Source organism: Heterodontus francisci, chromosome 17, assembly GCF_036365525.1.
Source record: "Heterodontus francisci isolate sHetFra1 chromosome 17, sHetFra1.hap1, whole genome shotgun sequence".
Lineage (NCBI taxonomy): Eukaryota > Metazoa > Chordata > Chondrichthyes > Heterodontiformes > Heterodontidae > Heterodontus > Heterodontus francisci.
Genome location: NC_090387.1, coordinates 39,462,803 through 39,484,170, shown reverse-complemented (window position 1 = coordinate 39,484,170; position 21,368 = coordinate 39,462,803). Strand labels below are relative to the sequence as shown.

Sequence of the window (21,368 nt, the reverse complement as noted above, 5' to 3'; positions counted from 1 at the left end):
CCTCTGCCTCCTTCCACTAAGCCAATTTTGGATCCAATTTGCCAAATTGCCCTGGATCCCCTGGGCTCTTACCTTCTTAACCAATCTCCCATGCGGGACCTCATCAAAAGCCTTACTGAAGTCCATGTAGACTACATCAACTGCCTTACCCTCATCTACACATCTAGTCACCTCCTTGAAAAATTCAATCAAATTTGTTAGACACGATCTCCCCCTGACAAAGCCATGCTAACTATCCTTGATTAATCCCTGCCTCTCCAAGTGCAGATTACTCCTGTCACTCAGAATTTTTTCCAATAGTTTTCCTACCACTGATGTTAACTAGTCCATCCCTGCTACCCTTCTTGAATAATGGTACCACATTCGCTGTTCTCCAGTACTCTGGTGCCTCTCCTGTGGCCAGAGAGGATTTGAAAATTTGTGTCGGAGCCCCTATCTCCTCCCTTGCCTCACATAACAGTCTGCGATACATCTCATCTGGGCCTGGGGAGTTATCCACTTTTAAGCCTACTAAAACAGCTAATACTTCCTCCCTTTCAATGCTAATTTGTTCAAGTATATCACAGTCCCCCTCCCTGATCTCTACACCTACATCGTCCTTCTCCATAGTGAACACAGATGAAAAGTGATCATTTAAAACCTCACCTATGTCCTCCAGCTCCAAACACCTACTCTTTCCCTGGTTATCCTCTTGCCCTTAATATACATAAAACACCTTGGTATTTTCCTTTATCTTGCTCGCCAGTGTTTTTTCAGGTCCCCTCTTCGCTCTCCTAATTACTTTAAGTACCCCCTCTCCCCCACCACACTTTCTATACTCCTAGGCCTCCGCTGTTTTCAGCACTTTGAATCTGCCATAAGCCTCCTATTTTTTCCTTATCCAATCCTCTATATCCTTTGACATCCAGGGTTCCCTGGACTTGTTGGTCCTACCCTTCACCTTGATGGGAACATGTTGGCCCTGAACTCTCACTATTTCCTTTTAGAATGACTCCCACTGGTCTGATGTAGACTTTCCTACAAGCAGCTGCTCCCAGTCCACTTTGACCAGATCCTGTTTCATCATATTGAAATCGGCCTTCCCCCAATTTGGGACTTTTATTTCCAGACCCTCTTTGTCCTTTTCCATTACGACCTTAAATCTTAGAGTGTTATGGTCACTATCCCCGAAATACTCTCCCACTGACACTTTTTTTTATTTTTTATTTATTTAGAGATACAGCACTGAAACAGGCCCTTCGGCCCACCGAGTCTCTGCTGACCATCAACCACCCATTTATACTAATCCTACATTAAGCTCATATTCCTACCACATCCCCACCTGTTCCTATATTCCCCTACCACCTACCTATACTAGGGGCAATTTTATAATGGCCACCCCCTTTAAGCCTTTTGCACTAAGACTATCCCAGTTGAGATTGGGAGTGTTGAAATCCCCTACTAATATTACCCATTATTTTTACACCTCTGAGATTTGGCTACATATCTGCACCTCTATCTCTCCCTGTCTGTTTGGACGTCTGTTGTATGCTCCCAGCCAAGTGATTGCCCCTTTTTGTTTTCAAGTTCTACCCATATGGCCTCATTTGAGGAACCTTCTAAAATATCATCCCTCCTCACTACAGTAATTGACTCCTTGATCAACAGTACAATACCACCTCCTTTTTTACACCCTCCCGTCACGCCTGAAGATTCTATACCCTGGAATATTGAGCCGCCAGTCCTGCCCTTCCCTCAACCATGTGTCTGATAGCAATATCATATTCCCATGTGTTAATCAATGCCCACAATTTATCTGTCTTATTAGTAAGACTCCTTGCGTTAAAATACATGCAATCCAGCCTTGCATTATTCACGTGCCTTAACAGGTCATATTTGCTCAGCCTTCCAGACTGACTCAGTTTCTCTTCTATGTTTGACTGTGCATCACGCCAAACTGTGCCGCCACTCCGTATCCCATCCCCCTGCCAAATTAGTTTAAACTCCCCCAACAGCACTAGCAAACCTCTCAGCAAGGATGTTGGTCCCAGTCCAGTTCAGGTGCAACCCGTCCAACTTGAACAGGTCCCACCTTCGCCAGAAACAGATCCAGTGATCCAGGAATCTAAAGCCCTCGCTCCTGCACCACGTCTTCAGCCACGTATTCATCTGCTCTATCCTCCTATTCTTACACTCACTAGCACGTGGCACCGGGAGTAATCCAGAGATTACAACCTTTGAGGTCCTGCTTTTTAATCTGCTACCTAGCTCCCTAAATTCTTGTTGCAGGACCTCATTCCTCTTTCCACCTATGTTGTTGGTACCAATATGTACTATGACCTCTGACTATTCACCCTCCCACTTCAGAATGTCCTGCAGCTGCTCAGTGACATCCTTGACCCTAGTACCAGGGAGGCAACATCCTGGAGTCACATTTGCGGCCGCAGAAACGCCTGTCTGTTCCCCTTACGATTGAATCCCATATCACTATAGCCCTGCCACTCCTCTTCCTCCCCTCCTGTGCAGCAGAGCGACCCATGGTGCCATGAACATGGCTCTTTCTGCTTTTCCCTGAACCTTCTCCTCCAAAAGTATCCAAAGCGGTATATCTGTTTGAGAGGGGGACGGCCACAGGGGACTCCTGCACTACCTGCCTTCCTCTTCACTGCCTCGTGGTAACCCATTCCCTTCCTGCCTTTGCAGCTATTGCCTGCGGTGTGACCACCTCGCTAAATCTGTTATCCATGACGATCTCAGCATCACGGATGCTCCACAGTGAATCCACCCACAGCTCCAGCTCCATAATGCGGGTAGCCAGTAGCTGCAGATGGATACACTTCCTGCACACATGGTCGTCGGGGACGCTGGAAGCGTCCGATTTCCCCCCTTGCACAGGAAGAGCATATGGGTGCGAGCTCTCCTGCCATGACTTACCTTTAGATTACTTAGTTACTCCCTTTAATTAAAAAAATACTAATTACACTAGGGGCCTTGTTCTGTTCCAAACACTACCCACTACAATCTAAAGTCCTTAATAAATTACACTATTTAAAAAAAAACACACTTTAGTAGTAATAACCTTATCACTGATAAAGTAGGTTTTAAGGTTTTTTCCCCCCAAAAAAAGAACTTTTCCTGATTTTTTTTTTTAAAAGCTATTTACAGGCACGAACAGCTGTTACTTACCCAACCAATCACCTTGCAGCTTTCCTGTGATGTCAAGACTTTTTTTTTCAAAAACTCCAGCGCGCCTGGACTGCTCTCCGCTCCTGGAAGGTAAGTGACTAGGCCGCGATCCTTATGCTCTATTTATCGGCTCCTCTCTCGGTGTTCTCCCTTCAGGTCCGCTCCCGGAAGGTAAGTGTAAGGCAACATAAATTATATATAAATATCTAAATAGATAATTAGATTAAATTACACAATTAGTTGAATTATATTGATTTCAATTTAGTTTTTATATTTAAACAACCTTCATTTTATTTCCAACTATGGCAAAAATATACCAGCACAATAATACATTTATTATGTAGTATAATGCTCCTATCCTTACAAAAGAACATATCCAATTTACCATGAACAGAATCATAGGAAATCCACTAGTTTGGATAAATTTCATTCAGAAATGTATCCTGTACCAAGTCATAGCACCGTAGAAATATATCCTGTACAATCCAATCTCTGAACAGAATGGTTTGTTTCAAGTTCAGTGGCAAGGAGCAGCAGCAGCTTGGCTGTAACAGTGGAGAGTCCCAAGGACATCCTGAAGCACATCACCTCCTCAAAAAATTCCCCTTTACCCAGCAAGTGCCTTTAGTACAGAGCTGCCCCTTCAAAATAAACATTTATTTCAGTTAAATTCACCTGAACCCTAAGATCAGGTCCACCCGTCACCCTAAATCTTAACCCATAGCCCCAAGCCATAAGCCATAGTTCACATCCTAAACCTCAGCTCAATATCAATAATCAGGTAAATATTTAAGTTAGACATTTTTACTTCACAGTAGCTAAGCCCTCAAACTGGATTCAGAAACCTATGCAAACTGAAATAATATTTAAAAGATGGATATAGACTTAACAGTGGAATAGAAAGCCTCCCTGAAGTGGACATACACACTCCTCAGAAGCACTGCATTGGGCTGTGAAGCGTTATGAGATACCTGGTGATAGTAAAAGACACTATGTAAATGTAAGCCTTCCTTTTTTCTTTATAAATGCTTTCGACAACAGAGGGCAATAGGAAGGAGCAGATGCAAGGCTATCATGAACGGAGACAAACTGAAGTGGCAGCAAACCTATTGGGATTGGATATTAAGGGGAGATGACTAAGCAATAAGATCAAAGATAAACTTATCTTACTTGCCATAGAGGAAGTGCAACAGAGGTTCACCAGACTAATTCCTGGGATGGTGGGATTGAGGAAATTGGGCCTGTATTCGAGAGTTTCGAAGAATGGGAGGTAATCTTTTTGAAACTTACAAAATTCTTACAGGGCGTGAAGGGTGGATGTAGATAAGATGTTTCCTCTGGCTGGTGAGTCTAGATCCAGGGGACATACTCAGAACAAGGGGTAGGCCATTTAAGACTCTGAGGAGGAATTTCTTCACTCAGAGGGTGGTGATTCTTTGGAATTCTCTACCCCAGAGGGCTGTGGAAGTTCAATCATTGAGCATGTTCAAGACAGAAATTGATGGATATCTGGATACTAATGACATCAAGGGATATGGGGATAGCACGGGAAAGTGGCTTTGAGGTCGATCAGCCATGATCTAGTTGAATGGCGGAGCAGGCACGATGGGCTGAATGGCCTAATCCTGCTCCTATGTTCCAACCTACAGTAATAGAATATTGTGCAAATGCATGACAGGAAGACTGTAGAATCAAATCGGAAAAGTATTTTCACAAAGATCAAAGAATGGCTAAAAATGAAATAACCATCCTGAGTTACGAACAAGAACACAGTCGCCTGGACCATTCTGATCTATACCAACTCCTGAATGGGCAGAATACCCACCATCCTTAAAGGGCTTCTGTGAAAATTTAAAGTGGCCACAGATATGGGCAAAATGCATTTCAGCTTTAAAATATATGCATTAAGGTATGAAGATATGGATGGTGCGATAATGACAGATGCAACTAATGTATCTATGGTGCCTGATAATCTCTCTGGCCTGCTGACTTTCATCTTGTCCCATTTTAAACATGGAATAAGGTATTTGCATCATGTGCAAACTGACTTGACATTCTCCACAAGCATCTGCAGCTTGCACCTAAATGCCTTGTAGGTCCTAAGCACCAATGAAAGATGGTACTGCACAGGGATTTTTCATGTGCATTCTTACGGGTTTGGGTTCTGAAGTCCTTTAAATGCTGTACTTTCCAGTATTATATAATAAAATTCAATAAATATTGAAAGAATGAATAAAAACATAGTACTAAAACATACTGTATTGCAATGAGAAAAAAAGCATTCAAAATGAGCTTTGAAGAAAAAATGCACACTGCTGCACAAAAGCCATAAAACGATGCAAAGTATTTAAATAATATGGCATGCATTCTGTGGCCTTACGAAAGCCATGGTATTTAGTGTGTGCAAGCACTGTAGTACTTAAAATGTTAGCTGGAAAAGCATGGGCAGAAAGAATTGAGCACAGCCATGATCATGCCTAAGGCGCATTTGCCAAATAATTTGAATCCCATGACTTCACACCGACACAACTCAGTGCAAAATCTATCCAATTAAGTCATCACAAAATCATCAGCAATGTTGTGGAAGTGAAAAGGAGTCTCACAGGTGGGAAGGACATGATGAGTGCTCTTAACCTCTATTGCATGTTAATAAGATTAACTCAATCTGGATTTACCAGTTCATAGAGCACCACCAAATGAATAGATTTCCAATGACAGCTTGTGGATGGCTGAACGAATAGACAAGGAGGATACTTTCTTTTGGAAGAATATTAATCTAGATTATAGAACATTTGTGGTTCTGTAAATGTACAAAATGCAAACAAGATCGATGTTTCTGCAAAAACTCCAGTTCAAGACACTGCCTCCACTGAAGAGTTTTATTTGGAAGAAAGAGTGATACAATGTGCTTAAATCCTAATATGTTATGTCATGACATGTTTGGAAATTAATGCGAGTCCAAATTTTCCACATAGTTGTTTGCCATTTTCAGTGATACTACTATGGAGCAATAAAATGGAAGCAGAGTGTTTTCTTGTAGAAGCAAAAGCAAGAGACAGCAGGCCTTCGGTGGAGTGGAACCTTGGCCCATCACCAGATGACGATGCTGACTCACCATTTATGACTAGGTTACAGGAAAGAGGTGTGCAAGTACACCCTACATGCCTCAGGTATGCTGGGGAGGGTGAAAAATAGTTCAACTCTGATACAAGTCACCATATGGGACTATGAAGCTGGGGAATATTCCCGGACAGGGTGGTGGGGGGGGGGGGGGTAAAGGGAAGTGGGAACTGTAGGAGCCTGGAAATACCTGGAAGAGAGGCAAAGAACCAGTGGATCAACTTGATATAAAACATGCTGCTGCTCAACAGGGCAATGGGAGCACTGAAGGAAACAAGCATGCTGGACAACAAAGGTGCTAGCCAGACTGAAGAAATGAGCAGCAAGTCTTAGGGAGCCAGAGCTGTCTTTATTCTGGAGATACAGATTACAGAGACTCAGTTTGACAGGTGGGGGCTGGAGACTTACCAAAAAATGTGGAGTATGCACTTGGTGTTTGGAGGTGGCTGTGGAAGGAGGTGCCATCTCCCTGACCTCCAAGACTCCTCTGCAGTGCAGGAAGTAGTTCAACAATCTCATCAGAGCAGTCACAGTAAGGTGCCTACTCTGATGACCCTTCCCAGAATTTTCTTCACATGTGTGGCACTTCGTTTGCCATGATAGTGCCAGAGAAGTTGATGGTGGAAGTAGGATGACATTGGGGTGCAGAGACACAACAGAAACCATCAGTGCCAATATCGGAGACGAATTTGATACATGCAGTACTGAAGTGAGAGGTGGCAGCTTGAACAGAAAGATCTCCAGTGCATCACCACCCCAAACCTTCAGGCCTCAGGGGTCCATTTGGAGAGAATAATGGAAAGTGGTTTCCAGGAACTTCAGAAACATGTGTCAGGGCTTTTATCTATGCTGATACTATAAAAGATCTCTTCCAGCACAAACAGCATGGATCAAGCTCAGTTTGCTGTGCTCTCTCCTGATGACAGCTTATGTAAACTTCCCAGAAGCCAGTTCTCGCAGATGTAAGCATCAGAATGCTCAACTAAAGTGGCCTCATACCACCAATGCTGATGTAGCTTGCCAAAGAGTCCTCTCAGGACTCAGAAACCCCGAAACAAGGCCCACCTCAGTCCCACAATGCAGCCAAGCACAACTGGCAACCCTGGCCCTCATCACCTAAATGGCATTGAGAGACACTGGGGTAGGCATGGTGGCAATGAGGCATCTACTGTAAAAAAATACAAGTTAAACCACTTTATTCAATGATGTTTTATGTTCGCTTCAACGGGTGGGAATCGGAAAGTTTCCCGATCAAATCTGGAGTCAGACAGGGCTGTCCTCTCTCCCCGGTCTTGTTTGTTTGCTGTATTGAACCCTTTGCTGAGTCTATTAGGAAGGATGTGAGCATAAGAGGGGTGACAATCCCAGGCAGCGGAGGCACTCAGGTCAAAACCTCCCTGCACATGGATGACATCGCCGTCTTCTGCTCAGATCCGCTGTCCGTGCGCAGACTGATGAGCATCAGCGACCAGTTCGAAGTGGCCTCGGGAGCCAAAGTTAACCACGGCAAGAGCGAGGCCATGTTCTTTGGGAACTGGGCTGACCGATCCTTTGTCCCCTTCACCGTCAGGTCAGATTACCTGAAGGTGCTGGGGATATGGTTCGGAAGGGCCGGGGCGTGCACCAAAACATGGGAGGAGCGAGTAGCCAAGGTACGACAAAAGTTGGGCATGTGGGGGCAGCGATCTCTCTCCATTGTGGGTAAGAACCTGATCATCAGGTGCGAGGCGCTCACGTTGTTGCTCTACGTGGCGCAGGTCTGGCCCATACCCCACTCCTGCGCTGTGGCAGTCACCCGAGCCATTTTCCGCTTCGTCTGGGGATCTAAAATGGACCGGTTCCGGAGGGACACGATGTTCAAATCTCTGGACAAGGGCGGGAAAAATGTACCCAACGTGGCCCTCATCCTGATGACCACCTTCGTGTGCGGCTGCATCAAGCTGTGTGTAGATCTCCAGTACGCAAACTCCAAGTGTCACTACGTGCTGAGGTTCTATCTGTCCCCGGTGTTGCGAAGGATGGGCCTGGGCACATTGCCGCGGAAGGCTCCATGCAGTTGGGCCGTGCCGTACCACCTATCCTTCGTGGAGCAGTTTCTGCGGGAAAACACCTTTGACCACCGGTCCATCAGGCAGTGGTCTGCACGGAATGTCCTCAAGGCCCTACGAGAAAAGGAGACGGTGGATCCTGTCGGATGGTTCCCCGAGCAGACCGCCAAAGTCATTTGGCGGAATGCCTCATCACCAGAACTTTCAAACAAGCACCAAGACGTAGCTTGGCTGGTGGTGAGAAGGGCCCTCCCCGTCAGATCCTTCATGCACACCAGAAGTCTCCCCCCCCCTCCGCACAGTGCCCCCGCGTTGGCTGTGGTGGGGAAGAGACGGTCGCCCACCTCCTCCTGGAATGTGTCTTCGCAAAGCAGGTGTGGAAAGAGATGCAGTGGTTTTTGTCGAGGTTCATCCCAAGCAGCTCTGTAACACAGGAGTCTGTGCTCTACGGGCTGTTCCCAGGGACGCACACCGAGACAAACATCAACTGCTGCTGGAGGACTATCAATTCGGTGAAAGACGCCCTTTGGTCTGCCCAAAACTTGCTGGTCTTCCAGCGCAAAGAGTTGTCCACCACCGAATGTTGCAGACTGGCACATTCCAAGGTCCAGGACTACGTGCTGAGGGACGCACTAAAGCTTGGGGCAGCCACAGCAAAGGCTCAATGGGGAAAGACCACAGTGTCAGGTCCCCCCACCAAGCTGAACTGAGGGGCTGGATCCATGGGAAACCCCTCGAACTGTATAGTTAATATTTTCAATTGCTGTAAATGTAAAACTGTAATTGGCATGACAATTGTGAAACGGAAGGGTTGGGAAGAAACTCATGACAGTATTGAAGGAAACTGATCTCCCTTGCAATGTTTGTATTTTTTGGTGCTGTTTGGAAACTGTTTGGCAATGTAATTTTTACAGATTTTTATGAATAAAGTATATTTTGGAAATTAAAAAAAATGTTTTATGTTCGCTTCTCAGCCTTTTGGCTAAGATCAAGTGTAGTATCTGTTCTTATCAGTACTTACTTGGTAGAGAAGAAACTATGATCAGTGGCTTTTGATCCTGGGTAGGCTTTGAGTAAAATGGCTATAACCAATCTTGGAGCGTCAGGCCAGGGAGTGCGGAACACCGTTCGGGTGGTCGTGAGGGACAAGGAAGGAGATGCACCGGTCGATCGCACCTTCTTCATCAAGAAAATTCTCATTGATTGCTGTGGATTTCAAGCTACGGACATCTTCTGCCTGCAGGACATCCCCAGCAGTGGATATTTCGATGTGACGTTCAAGAATGTGGCGGGATGCATCAAGTTCCCGAAGGCGTTCAAGGAGAAAGGGGACCGGGTGACACTGTCGATCCTCACAGGAGAGCCACTCTTCATGCTTCCGTCACAACGTGACCGGGTGGTGACAATTCACCTCGACAACCCCCATGTTCCTGTGGTGGATGTACTCATCTTTCTCGCCAGGTACATCGAGGTAGCCGGCAGCAGCACTGATGTCAAGGACCCCTTTGGGATTTGGACCAGCAAGCGGCAGGTCAAGGTGACCTTGAAGGTCGATGCCAATGGAGCCATGATCCACCCTCCCTCCAGCTTCGCTATCGGGTGAAGTCGAGGCTTCTTGGTCTACACTGGGCAGCCCAGAGTTTGTCGCACCTGTGGCAAATCTGGTCACGTGGCTGTTAACTGCAGCACGGTTGTCTGCAAGAACTCCAAGAAGGAAGGCCATCAGACCAAGGACTGTAAGCAGACTAAGTGTTGCAACTTCTGCGGGGCGGCAGGCCACCTCTACAAAACCTGCCCCAAACGTTGCTTCAGTTATGCTCAGACGGCAAGGTCCAAGGAAAGGCCAGGAGAAGGTACGACGAAGGCGTCCGGTGCTGGAAAGGAGACAAGCAACCTTTTCCGCAGCGAGGAAAGTATACCTGAGAAGGAGAAGAAAGGGGAGGCCGCTGAAACCAGCGACCCAGCACCTACGCTGCACCCGGAAACCCCTCCTCCACAGACAGAATCAATGGAGGAGGAGGCAGCAGATGGACAAACAGGTGGTACAAAGGAGAACCACAAAGAAAAGACCTCCAAAAGCGGAACAGGCCACCACCCAAACCAGTGGCAAGAGGAGGTTACCGTCTGAGACAGACTACAGCAGCTCCTCATCACTGGACGAGGAAGTGCTGGAATGACGGCCCCTTCAAGAGGCGGCAGAACTCAAAGGAGCTGGAAGATAAAACCCCCCATGCCCCGGGCACTGGAAGCTGTGATGGGCCCGGCGTGCCCCAAACCCAAAGCGCCACACCTAGCGACATGGCCAGCGCATCCCAGCTCCGGGACACCGAGAGCAAAGACACGTCTGACGCACCTCAGCTCCGGGAAGCCGGGAGCAGTGATGTTTTCGAGGAGGAACAGAGGGGAACAGCAGAGGACAACCCAATCCTTGCTGCCTACAAGACCCCCCCAATGTCACCCCAGCGGAACAAACACTGCATGAAAAACCAGGAGGGGTTTCTGAGCCCAACTAATGTGAAACAGCTTGCGCACACAATGGGTATGCAGGAACATCCTGAAGGACTGGGACCAGCAAGGACAAATGGTATGGGAAGCAACAACCAACTTTTAAAAAATGGGTACAAGGATTGCTTCCATTAATGTGCGTAGCATTAAATCCACTACACGATGTGTTTCAACCTTGGATTACCTCGCCAAGGTCAAAGCCGACCTACTGTTTCTGTTGAAGTGTGGAATACCACACCTCAGCACCTACAGGCAATGGTCGCGATGGTGGGCCCACAGGCCATCGATCTGGTCAGGGGGTAATGATTGCCGTTCCTCCGGCTTGGGTATTCTGCTGCAGGGAGGTAACTTCACCATCTCTGAAGTTGAGGTGGTAGTGGGTGGTCGCCTCCTCGTAGCAGACGTAATGTACAACAACGCTCCGCTCCGGTTGATCAACGTGTACGCCCCGGTACAACTCAGCGAGCGGCTGACCGTCTTCCAGCAGCTCCCACTGCTGCTGGCGATGTCCAGGCCGGTCATTCTAGGCGGTGATTTCAACTGTATCATCCACGCAGCTGGACGATCCGGCAGAGACAACAGCAAACTGGACGCTACGTCTAGATTCCTGATGGCATCTTTAACTGTTTCTAAGCTGCACGACGTCTTCAGCAAACCTGCAGGCGGAGTGCAGCGTAGATGCACATGGTCAAGATCGGACGGGTCTGCCCGTTCCAGGATTGACTTCCTGTTTGTGTCCTGTGCTGTCACGGTCTGATCCACCAAAGTCAAGCCGGTGTTCTTCTCCGACCACTGCCTCTTACTGGCCGACAGTCACTTACAGGACGACTAGCGGGTTGGCAGGGGGACGTGGAAGCTCAATGCTATACCGCTAACCCCAGAGAACATTGAGGAACTGAAAAGGGATTACAAAGGTTGGAGGGCCGTGAAACCCCTCTTTGAGTCTCCAGTTCACTGGTGGAAAGCAATCAAGGAGAACATCAAGAGGTTCTTTATCCTCAAAAGTGTTCAGAGGGCGAGAGAGAGACAAAGGGAAATGTCCCGACTCCAGAAAAGTATGCAAAATCTGCTCCGGTTGCAGTCAATGGGGGTCAAGGTCAAGGAGGACCTCCAAGAGGTGAAGAGCCAGTAGGCCTCGCACTTTGCCATGGAGGCCTCCAAGATCATCTTCGGGTCCAGAGTCCGCTCCATTGAGCAGGATGAGACGTGCTTGTGTTACTTCTTTCAAAAGGTACACAGCAGCCTGAAGGAACAGGATGGCTCGGTAACGTCTCCGCGGTCCGACATACCACGGATCAGCAAGTCCTTTCATGCTGGGCTGTATGACGCGAAGCCCACAGACAGCAGAGCCTCCAAGTCCTTCCTGTCATCTATCACAGAGGTCTTGGATGACAGCAGGATGGAGAGACTGGACAAGCCGCTAACTCTGGACGAGCTGACAAAGGCCGTCGAGTCCTTCGAGACGAGTAAAACGCCCGGAAGCGATGGCTTACCGGTTGAGTTGTATTCGGCCCTGTGGGACTGGGTCGGCCCGGACCTACTGGAAGTATACGAGAGTATGCTCCTGGCCGGTAGCATGTCAGAATCCATGAGGAAAGGCATCATCACCCTCATCTACAAGCGGAAGGGGTGAGGGCAGAAATCAGAAATTGGCGACCCATCTCACTGCTTAATGTTGACTACAAGATTCTGTCCAAAGTCATAGCCAGTCGAGTCAAGTCTGCTCTGGAGTTGGTGATCCACCCTGATCAGACCTGCACTGTACCCGGCAGGAAGATCTCCGATAGTCTCGCGCTACTCAGGGATACGATCGCCTACGTACGGGACAGGAGGGTGGACACCTGCCTCATCAGCCTGGACCAGGAGAAGGCTTTTGACAGGATATCGCACACCTACATGATGGACGTGTTTTCCAAAATGGGGTTTGGGGAGGGAATCTGCAATTGGATCCAACTGCTCTACACAAACATCAGCAGCGCAGTCTCAATCAATGGGTGGGAATCAGAAAGTTTCCCGATCAAATCTGGAGTCAGACAGGGCTGTCCTCTCTCCCCGGTCTTGTTTGTTTGCTGTATTGAACCCTTTGCTGAGTCTATTAGGAAGGATGCGAGCATAAGAGGGGTGACAATCCCAGGCAGTGGAGGCACTCAGGTTAAAACCTCCCTGTCCATGGATGATGTCGCCGTCTTCTGCTTGGATCCGCTGTCCGTGCAGAAGACTGATGAGCATCTGCGACCAGTTCGAAGTGGCCTCGGGAGCCAAAGTTAACCACGGCAAGAACGAGGCCATGTTCTTTGGGAACTGGGCTGGCCGATCCTTTGTCCCCTTCACTGTCAGGTCAGACTACCTGAAGGTGCTGGGGATATGGTTCGGAAGGGCCGGGGCGTGCACCAAAACCTGGGAGGAGCGGGTAGCCAAGGGACAACACAAGCTGAGAATGTGGGGGCAGCGATCCCTCTCCATTGTGGGTAAGAACCTGCTCATCAGGTGCGAGGCACTCACATTGTTGCTGTACGTGGCGCAGGTCTGGCCTATATCCCACTCCTGCGCTGTGGCGGTCACCTGAGCCATTTTCCACTTCATCTGGGGATCTAAAATGGACCGGGTCCGGAGGGACACGATGTTCAAACCTCTGGATAAGGGCGGGAAAAATGTACCCAACGTCGTCCTCATCCTGATGAACACCTTCGTGCGAGGCTGCATCAAGCTGTGTGTAGACCTCCAGTACGCAAACTCCAAGTGTCACTACGTGCTGAGGTTCTATCTGTCCCCGGTGTTGCAAAGGATGGGCCTGGTCACATTGCCGCGGAACGCTCCATCCAGTTGGACTGTGCCATACCACCTATCCTTCGTGGAGCAGTTTCTGCGGAAAAACACCTTTGACCACCGATCCATCAGGCAGTGGTCTGCACGGAATGTCCTCAAGGCCTTACAGGAAAAGGAGATGGTGGATCCGGTCGGATGGTTCCCCGGGCAAACCGCCAAAGTCATTTGGTGGAATGCCTCATCACCAGAACTTTCAAACAAGCACCAAGATGTAGCTTGGCTGGTGGTGAGAAGAGCCCTCCCCGTCAGATCCTTCCTGCACGCCCGAAGTCGCACCCCTCCCCGCGGTGGCTGTGGTGGGGAAGAGACGGTTGCCCACCTCCTTCTGGAATGTGTCTTTGCAAAACAGGTGTGGAAAGAGATGCAGTGGTTTTTGTCAAGGTTCATCCCAAGCAGCTCTGTAACACAGGAGTCTGCTCTACAGGCTGTTCCCAGGGACGCACACCGAGATAAACATCAACTGCTGCTGGAGGACTATCAATTCGGTGAAAGACGCCCTTTGGTCTGCCCGAAACGTGCTGGTCTTCCAGCGCAAAGAGTTGTCCACGACCGAATTTTGCAGAGTGGCACATTCCAAGGTCCAGGACTACGTGCTGAGGGGCGCACTAAAGCTTGGGGCAGCCACAGCAAAGGCTCAATGGGGAAAGACCACAGTGTAAGGTCCCCCCACCAAGCTGAACGGAGGGGCTGGATCCATGGGAAACCCCTCGAACTGTATCGGGAAAATTTTGTTTGCTGTAAAATATGAAAATGTATTTGGCATAACAAATGAAATGGAAGGGTTGTGAGGCAACTCATGATTGCATTGAAGGAAACTGACCACCTTTGCACTGTTTGTATTTTTTGACTTGGTGCTGTTTGAAACTGTTTGGTAATGTATTTTTTTTTTACAGATTGTAATGAATAAAGTATATTTTGGAAATAAAAAATAATGTTTTATGTTTTGGTTAATCTATTCTTTGATTTTTGAGTTTGAGGAAGTTTGGTGATCAGTTTGCAACAGGAGACAGAGTTCCTTCTGTGCCTCCTTATTGAAACAGTTTCATTAAGTACAACTCTCCTTGAGACATCAGAGGGAGTGGTGTGCTCAGTAGATACTGGCAGAAGGGCACAGGGTAGTTAAACTTCTTTGGTGTAGCCTTATCCTGAATGCCCAGGATATGTATGGGAATTCCCATGATGATCCCCACTACAGAAGGGAAGCCAAAGATTTCCCTATCTAAAACTGCTGAAGGATAAATTGCAAAAACCTCAGTTACACAACTAAATCTAATCACTTCAAACAAATATGGTGCAAGGTCGCTGCAGCGTGTAGCATCTACAAGATGCACTGCAGCATCTCTCCAAAGCTTCTTTGACAGCACCTCCAAAAAGCACGGTCTCTACTACCTTAAATGAACAAAGACAGCAAGTGTATGGGAACACCATCACCTCCAAGTTCCTCTCCAAATCACACGCCATCCTGACTTGGAAATATATCACCATTCCTTCATTGTCACTAGGTCAAAATCCTGGAACTCCCTATCCAATAGTACTTTGGGAGCTGCTTCGCCACACGGACTGCACTAGTTCAAGGCGACAGCTCACCACTATCTTAAGGGTAATTAGAGATGGGCCATGAACACTGCCCTTACCAGCAATGCTCACACCCAGTGAATGAATTAAAAAAAGATAACTGATGTTTCAGACAAAGTTTGCAGACATTCAAGGCCTGTCAACTCAACATCCTGGTTTGGCATGTTGAGGGGTGCAAACACTTCAAAAGAAAATAACAGCTGTGCCCTCCGCTGTTCAGAATTAAAGTGAAAGTATATTAGTGTTCCAGGCTGGTATTGTAGATCACTAAAAATTTGTACACTCACTTACTTTACCTTCTTGAGGGTATTGTTTCCTTCCTCATGTGGGAAACTGTCCTTTTAACTGCAGAGATAGGATTCATCTACTCTGCCACCTCTTCCCATGTAACCCTGACTGCATTTTTCTAAGAAGACTGCTCTTTATAACAAAAAGTGGCATGTCCATGCCAGCACATTTCTCAATACGCCCTCCAATGCTGCTTGTTTGGGGAAGCTGTCCTGCCTCTACCCTGGGAATTGTTAGATCTCTGGCTCATTTCTACAACACTTGCTGCAATCCTGGAATCAACAGAAGCTTTTTCCTCCACAACAGAAAATGCAGATGCAATTCTAAGGTGCAGAAAATTCCACCCTTCCGGACTTCTGTGCTCCCAAAACATTACACAAATTATGCAAATGAAGAGACCTTGCATAAACTGGGGAAGTCTCTCTCAGCATGACGGTGGTACAGACTACACTGTGCAGAGTGCAACTGTATTGGGACTATACAATTTCAGACCATTAGTTCCCACACTCAAGCAGGGGTTGCTAGACAGTGATCAGGAGCATACACACTGGTAACTATTTCCTTTCCAAAGTGAACCCAGGATATTCTAGTACCTCTATTGCTGCCTACACAGAGGTAATTAATTTAACAGGTCAGGTATAAAATTGGGGTCCTTCCTGGTGTGTGCTGTCCAACTACTCACTATAAACTAACAAGCTTCAAGACCTCCATTAATAATGCTCTGTACTCACTACTGAGTGGCGCACACAAGTTACATGAGTTAACTTGATTCCAATTTTCTTAATTCCTGCTCACTATGGGGAAATCTTAACTATGTTAATTGTAGGAAAACAGAAACAAACCACTAGTATGGACATGTCGTTACTGTAATACAATGGACAGCTATTGCCATAAACCAAAGAGAGATTAAATTTTTAAGTTACGTTGCTAAAGTAGTCTACTCAAAACCATTGATCAGTGGTTCTACAGAATCAGTTATATGGTTACCAGGGATCAACAAGTCATTACTGTATACACAGAAACCCAATGAATCTCCTTCCTCAACCGGCCTGCTTTTACTGAAATTTATCCAGAGTCCTGTCAAATATGCAACAGATTGGTTCCATATGATCTCCTTTGGGGATTTCTGTGATCTATTATGGAGTCACGCAGGGTTTCAGAAAAGTATTGTCTCCAAGACACCACTTTAGAAGTGAAAAGTTGATTCATTACGAAAGGAAAAGTAATGATTAGAACTACAAACAGGTGCCGATTAACAATACAATCATGAATTGAAAGTTCCAATAAATGATAAATGGTTCATCTTATAAATGTAGATAAGGGTTGCAGTATTCTTCCTATGAATAAAGTGGTACCACTTGATCCAGCAAGAATTAAAATATTTATAAAAAAGCCTTTATTGGATTTTTTTTTCATTTGTGTCAATGGCCCAGGATTTTCCTTTAAGGACTATATTGGTAAGATACATCAAGCACATCAGGATCACCATTGATAACTTACGCCATATTTTCCTGCATTTCCAATTAGAATACACCGTAGCGAGCATAGCAGTGAATCAGAAGCGTTGCAGCCAACAGCCATTGAGTGACAAGAGTGTTCACAGGACCACTTTGCTCGCATTCCTGTCGGATTTAAACATAACACAAAGTAATTAAAGGAGGAACAAAATCATTGTGTAAACAAATTGCTAAATCTGAAAAACTGCAAGAAACTAAACTTGCATTTGTTGTATCCTTATGAACTCCACTTCCTTATCTAAACGATGCAGTATATTGGACCCTTCAAAGGAGCATCTTTCCTCGCCTCATTGTAAGCAGCAACAAGTCGTAGTAAGCAAGAATAGTGAAAATACATATGGCCGGGGACAATAAAAGCAAAACTTGGACCCAGCTGAACATGAAACTGCAAAAAAAAAAATTCCTAAAACGTACCTTTTAAGTATGCTTCAGCAGGCAAACTTCCAGGACTCCTGTTGCAACCAGTTTTTAAAAAAATAAACAAGCTTCATTGTAAGCAGAACCTAACCTAAACTTGCAAAATTCAGAGGGCCAAACTTTAAGACTGAGTTAACATTTCAACGTTAACATACCAGCAGTATGGCCTCATTATTTGGTCCAAATTGCAACTTATAAAATTGTGCAAGAAACAATAAGGTGCAAAAGGCACATGCTCAATTTTACGAGCTCTGACTGCAATTAGAACGATCATGTTGGCAGCATGGATCTCAAAATTTACCCCAGAAAACCTGATTTTAAAATTTAGCCACAGACAAGAATGATCGTTCAGTCCATTTCAACTCCTTCATCCAAAAAAGCCCCACAATTCCCCTGAACTTTGACAGGATAGAAAGTGTCTCTGCTGTGTAACTGACAAAGCAACTTTAAAAAAAACTTCATTATTACCATACCCTGACAATATTCCGGCAATAGTACTGAAGACCTGTGCTCCAGAACTTGCCGTGCCCCTAGCAAAGCTGTTCCAGTACAGCTACAACACTGGCATCTACCCTGCAATGTGGAAAAATTGCCCAGGTATGTCCTGTACACAAAACAAGACAAGTCTTACCCGGCCAATTACCGCCCCATCTCAATCATCAGTAAAGTGATGGAAGTGTCATCAACAGTGCCATCAAGCAGCACTTGCTTAGCAATAACCTGCTCAGTGACGCTCAGTTTGGGTTCTGCCAGGGCCACTCAGTTCCTGACCTCATTACAGCCTTGGTTCAAACGTGGACAAAAGAGCTGAGCGTGCCTGCCCTTGACATCAAGGCAGCATTTGACCGAGTATGGCATCAAGGAGCCCTAGTAAAACTGAGGTCAATGGGAATCAGGGAGGGAAAACCCTCCGCTGGCTGGAGTCACACCTAACGCAAAGGAAGATGGTTGTGGTTGTTGGAGTTCAATCATCTGAGCTCCAGGACACCACTGCAGAAATTCCTCAGGGTAGTGTCCTAGGCCCAACCATCTTCAGCTGCTTCATCAATGACCTTCCTTCAATCATAATGTCAGAAGTGGGGATGTTCGCTGATGATTGTTTTGTTTAGTTTAGTTTAGAGGTACAGCACTGAAACAGGCCCTTCGGCCCACCAAGTCTGTGCCGACCATCAACCACCCATTTATACTAATCCTACACTAATTCCATATTCCTACTACATCCCCACCTGTCCCTATATTTCCCTACCACCTACCTATACTAGGGTCAATTGCTAATGGCCAATTTATCTATCAACCTGCAAGTCTTTGGCATGTGGGAGGAAACCGGAGCACCCGTGTTCAGCACCATTCGTGACTCCTCAGATACTGAAGCAGTCTGTGTAGAAATGGACAATATCCAGGCTTGGGCTGAGAAGTGGCAAGTAACATTCAGGCCTCACAAGTGCCAGGCAATGACCATCTCCAACAAGAGAGAATCTAACCATCTCCCCTTGACATTCAACGGCATTACCATCACTGACTCCCCCACTATCAACATTCTAGGGGCTACCATTGACCAGAAACTGAGCTGGAGTAGCCATATAACTACCATGGCTCCAAGAGCAGGTCAGAGGCTAGGAATCCTGAGGCGAGTAACTCACCTCCTGACTCCCCAAAACCTGTCTACCATCTACAAGGCACAAGTCAGGGGTGTGATGGAATACTCTCCACTTGCCTGGATGGGTGCAGCTCCAACAACACTCGAGAAGCTCGACACCATCCAGGACAAAACAGCCTGCTTGATTGACACCCCATCTACAAACACTCTCCACCACCGGTGCACAGTGGCAGCAGTGTACACCATCTACAAGATGCACTGCAGCAATGCACCAAGGGTCCTTAGACAGCACCTTCCAAACCCGCGACCTCTACCAACTAGAAGAACAGTACAGCACAGGAACAGGCCATTCGGCCCTCCAAGCCTGCGCCGCTCTTGATGCCTGCCTAAACTAAAACCTTCTGCACTTCCGGGGTCCGTATCCCTCTATTCCCATCCTATTCATGTATTTATCAAGATGCCTCTTAAACGTCTCTATGGTACCTGCTTCCACCACCTCCCCCGGCAACAAGTTCCAGGCACTCACCACCCTCTGTGTAAAGAACTTGCCTCACACATCCCCTCTAAACTTTGCCCCTCGCACCTTAAACCTATGTCCCCTAGTAACTGACTCTTCCACCCTGGGAAAAAGCTTCTGACTATCCACTCTGTCCATGCCACTCATAACTTTGTAAACCTCTATCATGTCACCCCTCCACCTCCGTCGTTCCAATGAAAACAATCCGAGTTTATCCAACTTCTCCTCATAGCTAATGCCCTCCAGACCAGGCAACATCCTGGTAAACCTCTTCTGTACCCTCCCAAAGCCTCCACGTCCTTCTGGTAGTGTGGCGACCAGAATTGCAGGCAATATTCTAAGTGTGGTCTAACTAAAGTTCTGTACAGCTGCAGCATGACTTGCCAATTTTTATACTCTATGCCCCGACCGATGAAGGCAAGCATGCCCTATGCCTTCTTGACTACCTTATCCACCTGCGTTGCCACTTTCAGTGACCTGTGGACCTGTCCGCCCAGGTCTCTCTGCCTGTCAATACTCCTAAGGGTTCTGCCATTTACTGTATACTTCCCACCTGCATTCGACATTCCAAAATGCATTACCTCACATTTGTCCGCATTAAACTCCATCTGCCATTTCTCCGCCCAAGTCTCCAACCGATCTATATCCTGCTGTATCCTCTGACAACCCTCAACACTATCCGCAACTCCACCAACCTTTGTGTCGTCCGCAAACTTACTAATCAGACCAGCTACATTTTCCTCAAAATCATTTATATATACTACAAACAGCAAAGGTCCCAGCACTGATCCCTGCGGAACACCACTAGTCACATCCCTCCATTCAGAAAAGCACCCTTCCACTGCTACCCTCTGTTTTCTATGACCAAGTCAGTTCTGTATCCATCTTGCCAGCTCCCCTCTGATCCAGTGTGACTTCACCTTTTGTACCAGTCTGCCATGAGGGACCTTGTCAAAGGCTTTACTGAAGTCCATATAGATAATATCCACTGCCCTTCCTTCAATCATCTTCGTCACTTCCTCAAAAAACTCAATCAAATTAGTGAGACACAACCTCCCCTTCACAAAACCATGCTGCCTCTTGCTAATATGTCCATTTGTTTCCAAATGGGAGGACAAGGGCAGCAAATACATGGGAACATCACCACCTGCAGATTCTCCTCCAAGTCACACACCATCCTGATTTGGAACTGTATCGCCGCTCCTTCACTGTCGCTGGGTCAAACTCCTGGAACTCCCTTCCTAACAGCACTGTGGGTATACCTACCCCAAATGGACTACAGCGGTTCAAGAAGGCAGCTCACCACCACCTTCTCAATGGCAGTTCGGGATGGGCAATAAATGCTGGCCTGGCCAGTGATGCCCACATCCCATGAATGAATAAAAAAAAAAAATACAGAACAATGTTAATTGAGTTACACAGGAGCATAGAAGACTGGAAAAGACTGCACACCCTTTGGACCCAAAATGTAATCCTTCAACTACCTAGCCAATTCTCCCTTAATGATTTCCTCACTCATCCCAAGAAGCCCATTCCACATATTCACTAGACGACCTGTGTGCCTTCCTTCTTCTAAGCTTAAGTTGTTACCCCAATCCTAAAATTTGTGGCAACCTCTAGCATGTTGCTGGGGTTCAAGTTATTCCCTTAAAAACCTTGAATAGATTACAGTTTCGGTTTATAGCATACACCAATAATTTTGCAGCATGTTCAATTAAATGTATTCTAGATTTCTACACTGTTCAGTTGTGCAGCTACTGGAGGGTAGCAATAATTATGACATGTACTCGAAC

The 21,368-nt window shown here is 46.7% G+C and overlaps 1 pseudogene; it reads left to right on the top strand.

Moving 5' to 3' along the window:
• Nucleotides 1–9,295: 9,295 nt before the first annotated feature.
• On the top strand, nucleotides 9,296–9,404 carry LOC137379301 (U2 spliceosomal RNA; annotated as a pseudogene).
• Nucleotides 9,405–21,368: the final 11,964 nt, after the last annotated feature.